Genomic DNA, 9,491 nt, shown 5'->3' with positions numbered 1-9,491 from the left:
CGAAGGCAGAAGATAGCCTTATGCAATGCAGAGAAAAATTGCAGATGGAGACAGTGCTTAGTCTCGGAAGGCAGAAAGGTAGCCTTATGCAATGCAAGAAAAAATGCAGATGGAGACAGTGCTTAGTCTCGGAAGGCAGAAAGGTAGCCTTATGCAATGCAAGGAAATGCAGATGGAGACAATGCTTAGTCTCGGACGGCAGAAAGGTAGCCTTATGCAATGCAAGAAATAAAGGTAAAGAGTAACGAAGTTTCTTAGGTGGTAGATGATGGCTGATAGTTGATCGCGTCATTGTGGCTGCTGGGTATGTCATGTGCGGATAGCACTTATAAGTAGGCGATGATTCTGAGAGTTGTACTCCTGCAAAATATGAATATGTAATCGCATCTGATGGTTTTAGGTCTTGGGGTGCCTGCATTCAAAGAAAAATCGTGAGTTTTGTAAAGGGGGAAGGTTAGTTCGTCTTCCCGTGGACTCCGATCGTCCTACTCGGCTCTTGTTTTCATTGGGGGTAGCGTCGCTAAACAAAGCAATTTGATAGTAGCCATGCATGATTTAGTAAAAAAAATGATGACAATACATAATTGAAAATAGTTTTCTTTCAGGTGAACCGGCTACTGCGACGCGGTTCAAGACATTGCAACCTTTTTGCTCCGGTATTTTGAGGGTCCTCCTCAAAAATTCTGCCCCAGTTTACTGGGCTGGTGTTTCTGACGGCTGCGTGCGATGAATGGCTGAAAGTTGACTTCGGAATTTTGAGGGTCCTCCTCAAAATTCTGCCCCAGTTTCCAATATCGGGGGAAATAAAATTTTTATTGAATTGTGAACGAACCCATAAGGTTGCCTACGTATCCCCTCTTAAACGGGAATCAGGTCAGGCGTAGTTCAAATTACATCATAAAAAATCATAATGATTACACGTAATAACGCTTGACTGCATCTGAATTAATTGGCTTTGGCCAGACTTCTCCATCCATTTCTGCAAGTATGAGGGCTCCTCCTGTTAGGACCCGGTGAACCATGTACGGGCCCTGCCAATTAGGAGAGAACTTTCCTTTGGCTTCGTCCTGATGCGGGAAAATCTTCTTCAATACTAACTGCCCTGGCGTGAACTGTCTCGGCTTGACTCTTTTGTTGAAGGCTCTGAACATCCTGTTCTGATACAATTGACCATGGCAAACTGCATTCATTCTCTTTCCATCTATAAGGGCTAACTGCTCATAGCGACTCTTTACCCATTCTGCATCTTCAAGTTCCGCTTCCTGTATGATTCTTAGAGATGGAATTTCTACCTCGGCGGGGATGACCGCTTCTGTACCATAAACCAACATATAAGGAGTTGCTCCGGGTGATGTGCGAACTGTGGTACGGTATCCCAATAGAGCAAACGATAGCTTTTCGTGCCACTGCTTGTGCCTTTCTGTCATTTTCCTTAGTATCTTCTTGATGTTCTTGTTGGCCGCTTCTACAGCTCCATTCATCTGAGGCCTGTAGGCTGTAGAATTCTTGTGTTTGATTTTGAATGTTTCACACATGGCTTTCATCAAGTCACTGTTGAGATTGGAACCATTATCAGTAATGATTGATTCTGGGATGCCGAATCGACAAACGATGCGGTCGCAGACAAAATCTGCCACAACCTTCTTGGTTACTGCTTTATATGACGCTGCTTCAACCCATTTGGTGAAATAATCAATGGCCACTAGAATGAACCTGTGCCCGTTTGATGCGGCAGGCTCGATAGGTCCGATGACATCCATTCCCCAAGCAGCGAACGACCATGGCGAGCTTGTTGCAGTAAGCTCGTTTGGAGGCACTTTTATCATGTCTGCGTGTATCTGACAGTGATGGAATTTTTGGACGTATTGGATGGAGTCTGTTTCCATAGTCATCCAAAAATATCCTGCTCAGAGTATTTTCTTTGCTAAGACAAAACCATTCATATGTGGACCGCAGGTCCCTGCATGAACTTCTTCTAATAACCTGGATGCTTCCTTTGCTTCGACACACCTTAGCAATCCCAAATCGGGAGTCCTGCTATACAGGATTCCTCCGCTGTGAAAGAAGTGATTGGATAACCTTCGCAGTGTGCGCTTCTGAGTAGCGTTTGCAACTTCTGAATATTCCCCTGCTGTCAAATACCTTTTGATATCATCGAACCAAGGTTTTCCGTCTGCTTCTTCCTCGACATGAGAACAGTAAGCTGGTTGATCCTGGATTTTTACCGGGATAGGATCAATGAAGTTCTTATCTGGATGCTGAATCATGGATGATAGAGTGGCCAATGCATCGGCGAACTCATTCTGGACTTTGGGGACATGCCGGAATTCTGTCTTTGTGAACCTCTTCCTCAACTCCTGTACGTGATGCAAATATGGGAGTATCTTGGAGTTTTTGGTTGCCCATTCTTCTCGGACCTGATGTATGAGCAAGTCTGAATCCCCAATCACTAGTAACTCCTGAACGTTCATATCAATGGCCAGCTTGAGCCCTAAGATGCAGGCTTCGTACTCGGCCATGTTGTTGGTGCACGGGAATCTGAGTTTGGCAGATACTGGATAATGCTGACCTGTTTCCGATACTAGAACTGTTCCTATGCCAACTCCTTTGAAGTTTGCTGCTCCGGCGAAAAACATTCTCCAGCCATCATAGGATTCTGCGATGTCTTCTCCTATGAAAGAGACCTCTTCGTCAGGAAAATACGTCTTTAGAGGCTCGTATTCTCCGTCTACGGGATTTTCGGAAAGATGATCTGCCAGTGCTTGTCCTTTGATTGCCTTCTGAGTCACGTAAACGATGTCGAATTCACTCAACAGGATTTGCCACTTGGCTAGTTTGCCAGTGGGCATGGGCTTCTGAAAGATATATTTCAGCGGATCCATTCTTGATATGAGGTAAGTGGTATAGGCACAGAAATAATGCCTCAACTTCTGAGCTACCCAAGTCAGAGCACAACAGGTGCGTTCTAGCAGGGAGTACCGGGCCTCGTACGGGGTGAACTTCTTGCTGAGATAGTAGATGGCTTGCTCCTTTCTCCCTGTTTCATCATGTTGTCCCAAAACACACAACACCCCATCCAGTACTGCAAGGTAGAGCAATAGCGGTCTACCCGGTTCGGGCGGAACCAGAACTGGCGGTATTGACAGGTATTCCTTGATTCTGTCGAAGGCCTTCTGGAAATCATCAGTCCATTTCGTAGTGGCATCTTTCTTCAACATTTAAAGATGGGCTCACAAATGATAGTGGATTGAGCTATGAACCGGCTGATGTAGTTGAGTCTCCCCAAGAAACTCATGACCTCTTTCTTATTCTTTAGCGGTGGCAATTCTTGAATGGACTTAACCTTTGATGGATCCAGCTTTATTCCTCGGCGACTTACAATGAACCCAAGCAACTTTCCAGCAGGAACCCCGAATGCACACTTGGCGGGATTTAGTTTTAGATTGTACCTCCTCAGTCTGTTGAAGAATTTCCTCAAATCCTCCATATGCTCGGTGGATCTCTTGGATTTGATGATGACGTCGTCTACATACACCTCGATCTCTTTATGTATCATGTCATGGAAAATAGTAGTCATGGCCCTCATGTAGGTGGCCCCAGCATTCTTTAATCCAAACGGCATCATCTTGTAACAATACATCCCCCACGGCGTAATGAAAGTCGTTTTCTCCGCGTCTTCTTCATCCATCCATATCTGATGATACCCGGTAAAACAATCAACGAAGGACTGTAGCTCGTTCTTGGCGCAATTGTCAATCAGGATGTGTATGTTCGGCAAAGGGAAGTCATCTTTCGGACTGGCCCGGTTGAGTTCCCGGTAGTCGACACAGACTCTGACCTTCCCGTCCTTCTTCGGCACTGGCACAATGTTGGCTAACCATGTTGGATACTCTACTACCCTGAGGACCTTGGCTTTGACCTGCTTGGTGACTTCTTCCTTGATTTTCAAACTCATGTCAGGCTTGAACTTCCTGAGCTTCTGTTTTACCGGCGGACATGCTGGATCCGTTGGCAGTTTGTGAGCTACAATAGATGTGCTGAGACCAGTCATATCATCATACGACCAGGCGAATATGTCCTCATATTCTTTTAAGAATTCCGTGTACTCTTCCTTTTCTGATGGTGACAGGTGAACACTGTTGCGCGTTTCCTTGACATTCTCTGTATCCCCCAAGTTGACAACCTCAGTTTCGTCCAAGTTAGATTTAGGCCTATTCTCAAAGTCCTCAACCTCTTTAACGACCTCTTCTGGTATATCATCCTCTTCTGAGTCTATATCCGTTTGTTGCGTTATCTCGTCGCATGTCACATTCGTCGGTTCATCAAGATAAGTAATAGTAATGTTGTGTAAATAAAGTAAATGATAGAGAAAATAATAAGAGCGAGATTTATAAGAAACTGAAATACTTTGATAAATTCCATAATTGTTTTGAATATCAGAGCTCTTTTCGAAATTTAAAGAAAGTACGGAAAGGAAATCAACTAGCGAAAAAGTAAAAGATAATGCATAGTGCTTTGTTCAGCCTTGCTACCCCGAAGCTTTCCGGGCCTTGGTGGTTCTGATGGACCAATTATCGAGGCGCGCTCCTCGGCTCACAGCTTGTATGGAAGGGCCTTCCTCCCCTCCCTCCTCGAAAATGATGTGACAGTCCATATTGTCGTCTTCCAAGAACAGATTCTTCATTGCCGCCAACGCTTCCTCTTCTTCTGACCCATATATGACATCTGCTGGCTGGAAAGTCTGCTCTAGACGGGGTATCGGATGCTCCAATGCATAGTAAGGACTACACCGGGGTGGCGACCATTCTTTGAATTCCTTCTAGGTGTACTCGTATCCCAAACCAAAAGTGGTACCATGCTTCTTCAGCTTGATAGGTTCGGTGATTCCCTGGAGGTTCCTGCCGAGTCCCTTGCCCGGTTCATATCCACTCCAATTCAGTATGCTTTCAATCCTGTTATCCCACCATTTATCTTTGTCCACGGCGTTGACTCGCTCAATATGATGGTAGGTTTCCCCACTTATCTTCCTTCTTCCTCCGATCGCTGGGATGGTCTGGCGACAGTATATGGGATTACTACCGTCGCCATGAATAATCACCTCTTAGTGATTCCACTCGAACTTCACTGCCTGGTGCGAGGTTGATGCTACAGCTCCAGCGGCGTGAATCCAAGGTCGTCCCAATAGCAAGTTGTAAGATGTTGGGATGTCTATCACCTGAAAATCAACATCGAACCAAGTCGGTCCCATTTGTAGACACAAATTGATTTCCCCAATAGTGGACCTTTGGGAACCATCAAAAGCTTTGACGTTGATGGCCCCATCCTTGATCTCATGCAGGCTCTTTCCCAATGTTCTGAGAGTCACCAATGGACAAATATTGAGGTTGGACCCTCCATCTTTCAGAATCCTGGTGATGAAATAATCTTCACATTGCACAGTGATGTGCAACGCTTTGTTGTGGCTTAGCCCTTCTGGTGGCAGCTCATCTTCGTGGAAAGTGATTTTGTGACTCTCCAATACCTGCCCTACCATGTTCGCCATTTCTCCTCCAGTTATGTTGCTGGTCACATATGCCTCGCTCAGCACTTTTAATAAGGCATTTTTATGTGCGTCAGAGCTTTGTAGCAGGGCCAAGATGGAGATCTGGGCTGGCGTCTTGTTAACTAATCGATGACTGAGTATTCCTTTGCTTGTATCTTCCTCCAGAGGTCATCAGACCCACTTTCAGTGACGGTCGGTCATCCAGAGGCTTGCCTACTGGACTCAGCTAGATGTTCTGGAGTATAAACCCTGCCGGTTCTGGTCATACCCTGTGCTGCAATTGCTTTTCCAGATTTGGTTTTCCCTTTCCTTCTCGCCTCGACGGTGTAATCCCAGGGGACGGTCTTTGTATGGAATGGTGCTATGGCTGACATTGCCACCGGGATGGGTACCCTCGCTTTGGGAGGTAACACAGCAACTTCAAATGGTGCAGGTGCTTTTGGGGACCCAAACTCAACCTCAATTGGTCTTGGCGCCTTGGTGGAAGATGGTGCTTCAAGATCGAGTGGTATGGACATGTTCACCTCAGCGTCCTCAGAAGGCTGGATCTGGACTATAATCGGATTAAGTGTGATTGTTGGTTTCTTCGGCTCGTCACCTTCGGCAATCAATCCAATCGACCCTTTGGGATCCCAATCATCTTCTATCTCGATCATGTGAACGCCTCCCCCTTTGTGGTCAGGTAGAGGGTTGTTGCGAACATTCGGAGCAGGCTCCTTTGCCACAATAATCTTATTGTCTATCAAGGCCTGAATCTTGTCCTTCAAGGAGCGGCACTCATCAATGGTATGACCCTTCATGCCGGAATGGTATGCACAGGTTTTGTTCGGGTTGACCCATTGGGAAGGATTTTCTGGAGTTATGGCAGGGATAGGGGTGACGTAACCAGCGGCTTTAAGACTTTCATACAGCTGGTCGATTGGTTCAGCAATGGAGGTGTACTGTTTGGAAGGTCTGCGGTCGAAGTTTGGTCGGGGTCTAGGGAAATTTTGGCGAGGTGATTGATAGTGAGCTTGTTAGGTATTGTAGGCTTGGTAGACGTGTGCGGGTTGGGAATATCTTGGTGAGGTAGGTTGATATGTGGGGGGTGGAGATGATTGGCAAGTAGGTGGTGGAACTTGGTAGGAGGGCAAGGGTGCTTGGTAGTTTGGAGTAGGTTGATATGTGAGTGGGGGTAATGGATAGGTTTGGTATTTTATTGGGGATTTTGTTCTCTATGCAACCATCACGGCACTCACATCCTTTTTCTTGGACGTTCCACCAGACTGTAGATCCTTGTTGGTAGCCTGCAATGCCTCAAAATAGTGACCATACCACTTTTAATGCCTTCCTCAATCCTTTCCCCTAGCTTAATGATGTCGGAGAATTTTTGGCCTTCAATCAGCATCAACCTCTCATAATAATGTGGGTCCTGAGCTCGGACGAAAAACCTGTTCATCTGTTCTTCTTCTAATGCCGTCCTGACCTTAGCAACTTCTGATCTCCAACGAGTAGCATACTCGCGGAATGTCTCTGTAGGTTTCTTCTTCAAATTCTGGATGTAGAGTACATCTGGCGCATTTTCCATATTGAATCTGAACCTGTCCATGAAATTGGACGCCATACCTACCCAATTCGTCCACTTCTTGGGGTCTTGGCTAATGTACCAAGATAGAGCATCCCCTTTCAAACTTCTCATAAAGAGCTTCATGCGAATCTTTTCATCTCTTCCGACTCCGGCCAGCTTATCGCAGTATGTCCTCAAATGGACCCTAGGATCTCCTGTGCCATCAAACATTTCGAACTTGGGAGGTTTGTACCCCTCGGGAAGTTCGACATCTGGCTGAATGCAAAGGTCCTCATAATTCAGCCCTTCGATACCTTTGTTTCCTTCAACACTGGACTCGGCTAGTCAGCTTCTTGAGTTCTGCGGCCAGGTTCCTGATGAGAGAGTCTTTGTCATCAGACTCCGGTGTGCTTTAAATAGGTTGAGTATATTGTGGTATGGTTTCCACATAGATGGGGGTGTGGTGGGGATGATCATTTGTGGAGTTTAGTGGTTCGGGAATGAGTAGTGGGGTGTTGTTCGAAGTGTGGCATGTGTTGCAATTTTGATGGGGAGCGGGTTGTTTCTATAGTTTCAGGATGTTCTGCGGAGGTGTAGGGTTTTGAGCATTGGGAAAGTTGACATCTAGGGTATTGAGAGAAAATGACAAGTTTGCCAAGTTCCGAATTTGGTCCAATTCTTCCTGAAATTTCAGTAACTTCTGTTCGAGCTGGGCGGTACTTTCTTTGGGAACCTGAATACCCTGAGGAACCTCTACCCTTTCAACTGAGTTCTCCTTCCTGATGTTGCTCAAGTCTTTCATTTTTGCTTTGTTCTTGTTTCTGATAGGACTCGGAGGAGGAGGAGGTGGAGGGCCCTTAGATCTTGTGGAGTAGGATGATGATGCCAGAGAGCACGAACTAACCTTTTTTGGGGGAGAGGAATAAAACAAAAGTAAAAACAAAAAAGGTAGCAAGTTAGTGAGGGTTATGAGAAGAAATGTTGCAATATTTAAACACATAGTGTAAGAATATAAATCGTGTCCTAATTTGGGTGCCTCGTTGTGCCCGAGGTAGGCCTAGCGACAAGTTGATTTGGAGAACCTATAATGCTAAATGCCTCATTTTATTGGTAAAAATAAGACGAATCCCAAAAAGATACTAAAATTGCAGAAAGTAAAATGTCACTAATGGACATTGGCCTTATTACATTTTAAAGCAAAAGAAAAGACTCCTAACTACTTGGTCCCAGAAGGACCTTCCCAAGGTTGAATGCTCTCATTGATCAAATCCTCCAGCTCGCGTAGGTTCACCAGTAAAAATGCCTTTGCCAGGCGTTCTCCTTCGTTTCCCTCAGCGTTCTGGCAATCAGTGACTCTTTTCCTCACTTTTCCTTCCAACTCCAGCAGACTGTATTCCAGATATTCAGCTTTTCACTAGCCTTGGTGACCCTATCTTTCCATTCATTGATTTGGTCACTTGATGGGAGATTCCTCCACCAGGTTAGCAAGAGTGAGGGTATACTGACCATACCGAAGTCGGGGACCTTGTTCTCCATTTTCTGCAAAACAAAAAAGGTTAAGACCATACCCCCCACCGGACTCGACTACTTAAACCAATAATTAGCATAATGACATTTAGTTCTCCAAATAAATGCACAGAATATGGCGGCATCCGTTTGGGTTCCAAGGAAACCCAGTGGACTTTGGACAAGGCTATCTTAAAGAGTCATTATGTGGACAACATAACTGACTCGGCTAGGTTTGACAGTGATGCATGCATAGTTAAATAGAATAAGGTTTCTATGGGGTATTAGACCGGTACCCTTGAGCGGACAACTCAAGAGGGAAAGGCACGGAACCGTCGACTGCACCGCTGATCGACTGGTTTTACCGCAAATATGCCTTTACCAAATTTAGGGGGTGATAGTATCGGAAGGGCGCAACAACTCATATAAGCGTTGCTATGGCATTTGTTTGGCACGAGTGGAATATGCTGTTGAAGATGCAATTACAAGAATGAAACAAATTGTCACGTATTTGCACGTTCATAAAATAATGATTACAATAATTGCTCAGAATTACAACGGCATTGAAGGAAAGCAATAAATGAAAGTATTAAAGGAAAAGAAACAAAAAGCCAAGTCAGTTTCGAATAAAGACATTAAACGAAAGCAATAAGAAAGCAATAAAGTCACACATAACATGAAGTGGTAAAAGCCCAAAGAAATCCCTAGCAGAGTCGACATGTTGTCGACGCCCCCTTTTTCTCGCGAAATCGGGTTTACGACATTTGGGAGGACAACTCTATTCCCTTTTGGGATTTGGGTTTTTGGAACTGAAATTGAAGAGTCGTCACCTAATGATTAAGTGCATTAGGACACTAAAGGTTTTTGAGTTGGAAAACATAAGGGCTAGAAATTATC

Source organism: Nicotiana attenuata, unplaced genomic scaffold (genome assembly GCF_001879085.1).
Source record: "Nicotiana attenuata strain UT unplaced genomic scaffold, NIATTr2, whole genome shotgun sequence".
NCBI lineage: Eukaryota > Viridiplantae > Streptophyta > Magnoliopsida > Solanales > Solanaceae > Nicotiana > Nicotiana attenuata.
Note: the sequence above shows the minus strand (reverse complement) of the source record.